We start from the raw sequence: 5933 nt of genomic DNA, 5'->3' as shown, positions 1-5933 counted from the left end.
AGTCTTTCTCTATTTGTTTTGTTTTAGTCTCGCGTTACTACGGTAAACACATTAGTATTCATAGGAGTCATGTCGCGACCTATAAACCCTTATACAAAGGAACATAATTTACGACAGCCTTTGTACAGTATTGAATATTTCAGTATCTTAGTGAAGATTTCAAATATATAAAAGCTGTTATGCTAACAAAAAACATTCAATTTGTGATTTTCCAAGCTAGCGCCTGGTAGGGTCTTCTTATCATTCATCGAAGAAGACATAAATTCATATGAAATTAAATATGTAAAAGAACTTAATTATTTTCATTAATATGAAATTATTGCATTAATAAATATATGGGAAAAACATATGTACATTCGAGTAATAACTCCCACTAAAGCTTTGGGGTGTGGAAAATTAAATGATTTTTTTGTAAAGTAGAGAGAAGAATTGTCTTGAATTTCTATATTTCCGTTTTACGAGGGCGAAGCTGCGAACATCCTACTTACTATTATAAAGGCGAAAGTTTGTATGGATGTATGGATGTTTATTACTCTTTCACGCAAAAACTACTGAACCGATTACCATGAAATTTGGTATGTAGGTAGCTGAAGACCCAGAATAACACATAGGCTACTTTTTATCCCAGAGTTCCCGCGGGATTGATAGGGTTTCCATGCGGACGAAGTCGCGGGCGGCCTCTAGTAACTAATATATTCGTACTTATAATTTGACGACTTGCCTGACACTAACCCCTCTTGGGAACATAGATTTATCTCTTTTCGTAGACAAAGCCAAGCCAACAAAAGTGCCAAAGACCACGGATTTTGATGAAATTGAAATTAATTTTGTGAAGGTTTGCTAGCTAATCACCTAAAAGAAGAATTCCAAATTTCCCTTAACTGGCTTTTACAACATTAGAAAAAAAAACAATCTGTAAGTGTGTAGTAAAATATCAAGCTATATTTTCTTACATTGTCTTTACTGAGATCACTCTGCAAGGCGTCAGGAAATCTAGGACAAGAAAATGTCCCCAGAAGGAATGAACTTTTGTTGCGAGAGAAAAAATCTACGTGGAAAACTTGCTTTTCATAATTTAACATATGTCATAAATGTTATTAAGTTGGTTGGTAGATAGACAGAAAAATATAGTAGGTGTAGTTAAGTTAGTATCTCATAGGTCACGAGTTACCTTAATGTATGTTAATTTGTCTGATATAAATTAATTTATTCGATTCACTAAATGTTATTTCGTTTATCTGCGTGATTTCTTTAGTATTTTTTGTTGCAAAACTCTTTTATCACAGTCATTAGATAAAATATCAGCCTGAGATAAAAATAAACCATTTATCTCTGTTTAATCCACAGGAATCAGGAATGAAGGCAATTTCTCCGCGTTTCCTTATACAAATTTTCACCTCTAGCCCTCCCGGAGAGCAATCAATTGCCTCCATGAATATTTCAAATACATCCGAACAGAATTTTGTTCGGAATTCTAGTTCAATAAGGTATAAATAGCAATTGTTTTTCATCTTTATGTCCTCACATTTTCTAGTGAAGACAAAACTATGCCCGTAGAAGCTCATATAATAAAAAAAAACATACTTTATATTCTCGTGCTCTCTCTCACTCATATCAATCGATAAATCAATTGCACGTCCAGGACATCCTACACCGTAAGAGTATCGCTTAGCACTCAAACGAATGTATATAACTAAGAAAGAGTAATTGTAAATGGCAGAGGTAGATTTGACATTGACATTTGATTTGATTTGAACTGTACCTACTACATGCGCGTCATGTATTTTAGTTGGGCTCTTTGTACATATTACATACACATTAATAAATAAATATAAATATATACGGGACAAATTACACTGATTGAGTTAGCCTCGAAGTAAGTTCGAAACTTGTGTTACGAGATACTAACTCAACGATACTATATTTTATAATAAATACTTATATACATAAACATCCAAGACCCAGGACAATCAGAAAAAGTTCTTTTCTCATCATGCCCTGACCGGGATTCGAACCCGGGACCTCCGGTGTCACAGACAAGCGTACTACCGCTGAGCCACAGAGGCCGTTAATAGTAAATTAATAGTTGTTTTTACACTACCCAATCGATGCTCTATTTTATTTGGACGTCCAACGAAATGAAAAAAAAAATGAAACAATTCTATTATTAAGTCTAACAGCTTAACGTGGCCTATCGGTATTTCAAGACTGTTGGCGTCCTGGGAATGTAGACGTGATTATATGTATGAATGAATGAACAATTTAATAATTTACCTGGCTTGAGAAAACGCTAGGCGAAGTTTTACGAGGCTAAATATTTGTATCAAATTATTTAATTTTTTTTGTTATTTTATAAAACAGCACTTGAGACATTCCAATGCCAATAATAAAACAAAGAACAAGTAAATAGTAATAAAAGAGAAATTAGAACAAGAAAATAGTGTCATCATATATTTTCCACTTCAACTGGACTGGAATGAGGAACATTTTGTTCCGAAATGAACCGGAAATACCTAAAGTGGGCCATTAGCAACGAAAGAGGCCGGACTTTGTTTTCTCACTAAAACTCCATTTTCACAACAACTCTTAAACTGAATATCACAATTTTTGTGAACTACATCCACGCGTTGTATTTTTTGTTGAACTACTGGTCCAACTACGATATTTACATTACAAATTTGGTCCATAGATTAGCTACATCTACATATTTCATTTATTTTTAAATATACATAAAATGCATATCTATATTTCTGCTGCTTTTAAATTAGTTTATAACTGCCACTTGTTTTAATATTTCCCTAGGAAATTATATGATCTAAAAATTTAAACGAGTTACATAGCTAACTGTAATGTTATGCATTTTTCGATGTAATATTCAATTAACATAGCACCTTTAGACAGCAAAGTATCGCAAATCCCACAATATCAATAAGCGTTAATTCTGAGCAATAAATTATAGTACAGCAATTTGTGGCCGTCCCTAATTGGGCTGGCCACAGAGATTATTACGCAATCGGTGAATTGATTGTTAGAGATCTAACTCGGGACCAATTTCTCATATTTAGCTATCCAGTACTTACCATTAGAAATCTCCATTTCTTTGTATACCAACATATCTATATGACGTCTTTATCCCTAAAAGGGTAGACAGAGCCAAAAGTTTCGAAAAGATTGAAACGCCCCGTTCAGCTGTGATAGAAAACCCATTCCAGCATTTATGTGAAAAAGAAACACGTAATAGTCCGGTTAAAATCAACTATTACGAAATACTACAATAATATTATGGTAAAACAAATGAAGAAAAGAATAAAAAAAAAACAAGAATTTATTAGAAATATTCCAATTCATCACATCCGTATATTTTTACGCAACAATAACAATTCAATTTCCAATGGAAAGCCTACGCGTTTAACTATGTCTAAAAATAACTAGTAACAATACAGATGGAATCAATTAGAGATGTTCGCCAGTTTATTTTCCCATTTTCCGACTCAATGTTACTAGTGTTTAAATGAAAACCATACTCAATTTAACTAAATACAAAAAGAAAAAGTACCTAAGTAAGTACATAGTTATTTTTCGAGTCTCATTCTAATTACAACAATTAGAAAGAGATAGAAAAGAAATAAAAACGCCTACTTCATTTTAATAGGCCTAATAAAAAGAATTATGTATTCGTGTAATTTTTTAACTCTGTATTTTTATGAGTTTATCTTCCAGCGAACGTTATAAAGGATATAAAATTAAACCAGTCCAGTCTTAAGGTTTTCCTCAGCGATTATTTGCGACGTCATAACGCTTTATGTCATTGAAGCCTATTGTCGTAAGCTCCGCAGTTTTAGAATTATTATCACCCGACCAAATGTAGACTTACATTTTTATTTTGAACATAAAGAGGGGTGAATAGCGACAATAAATATTTTATAGGCTTTATTGTAAAAATTGAAAGTAGAAATTATATAACGCTAAGGTTATTTTGGTATCATCGTCACAAAGATTTAATAGGCATTAGTTCATCACACATATGAGTGAAACATGGCCAAGCTTCACATTTTGACCAAAATGTAGAGTTTGTAAAGTAAGGCCTAGTAAAGTTAGAGTGTATAGAACAAACATCTTGGTACTACATAAGATCTGACCAATTTCCCGTGTATTTTAATTAAGTATCTTAGGTTAAGACCGTGCAGTCTTCAGAGATTGGTTAACTTTTTTCACAGGGTAAGCTACGTAGCTTTGCCATGTTTTGGCAACATTTTATGAAAATTAATTTCATGAAAATGATTTTGGTGGTATTAATGCGACTACAAAACAATTAAATACATGTACGAATTGAGACTTAACCGCAATTCTCTAAACACCTACAGGAAATCTTCCTTTATGGCGGTCGAGCCCTAAACTTCGGTCTTGCTACAATTATGCAAATAGGTACCTTCTTGTTTACATAGCTAGCTAGCATTTTCATTTATATGATAGTCAATATCTCAATAGTCTTTCTTTCCGTGCGTAGTTTTCTAGAAAAACATTTAACTATCCGCAAAACTTGAACAATAACATATTTAAGAACTTATGTCTCCCACTTGGATTTCAAGCTTATCCGAGCGAGAAATGTTGGCTTGGGATTTGAGTAGCTGCAGAGTGCTTGCTTCTTCCACATTGTAGTAAAAAAGTAAAATTTTTAGTAATACTTTTATATTGCTATAAGAAAACATTTTATTCGTACAGTTGGACAAAAAAATGCTAGAAATGTTGCTTGACTAATTTTTTTGTCAAGTAGTACATGTGTTCTAAAAGCACCGGTGGGAATTATGTCTGATAAAAGCCTGCTTCAAAGTGCACAGGTTCTTATCCCATCGCAGCCATGACTTTTTTATTTAGCTAGCCTACAGGCTCCTCAGGAAAAGACGCAGTTAAGACCATTGCCAAGAAGATGATTACATGATGTTAAATATTATTATAACTGCATAGCAAAATAAAATTGCAAAATAACCTAAACTTATAAAACAATTATTGTATAAGGAAGGAATTGCAAGCCCAATAATATGATTTTTATTAAATCATCGTTTAACTCACGTCATAATTTTAACTTACTTCAACTCCTTATCTAGAAAGTCTGTTTACTGCTGTTTCCCCTCAAGTGAACCATAATAAATCACGCTAAAAGGCTTCATTGTGTCCTCACAAAGGCTAACATTAATGGCAGCTTGATGTGCGTGCGGAATTAAGGCGATTACAGAAAAGTACAAAAATCTTTGTAATGAGGCAATTGATGCATGGCAAGGCCTGATTGATGAATTATAAAAATAATTACTATAGTGCGCATTATGATTGCAATTTCTAAATAACAAATAGGTAAGTTTATTTTTAATTAACTTTTAACATGTAAACAAAAATAGCAACGTAAACACAATTAAAAAGCACTAATCCCAAAATTAGATTTCTTAAAGCACACCCTTAATTAGACGAAATTATTATTTCTCTTATATTATTTGCTGTATTAGTAGCTTCACTCCTCTAGCTGTAATCGCCTTAAAAGCCCCTACCGCATTTCCGCTTAGTACGGGTCCCAAATCTATAGAAACAGTCAGCATAAAGTTTTAAAGTCAAACCGCACTAATACGCAGGATTTTAATTATAATGAACAGTTCTTTAAACGCAAAATAATGCAGTTTCATATTCACAAATTTATGTAATTTTACTTTCCATGAAATGGTAATTTTTCATCTGATTTTCTTTTCATATGGTTTCGTAAAATAATGAAAATGTAATATAAATATACTCGAATAGTAACATTTATACTTAAAAGAAAATACCTACATCATATAAGTTCTTGAAATGTCATATTACGTTGAAATCTGTCAAAATTATAATGCAAAAAGCAAATAAAAATAAATCCTTTCCAATAAAAATTTGATTTATACCAATATGACCGCAAC

Source organism: Amyelois transitella, chromosome 17, assembly GCF_032362555.1.
Source record: "Amyelois transitella isolate CPQ chromosome 17, ilAmyTran1.1, whole genome shotgun sequence".
Taxonomy (NCBI): domain Eukaryota; kingdom Metazoa; phylum Arthropoda; class Insecta; order Lepidoptera; family Pyralidae; genus Amyelois; species Amyelois transitella.
This window is presented reverse-complemented; position numbering follows the sequence as displayed.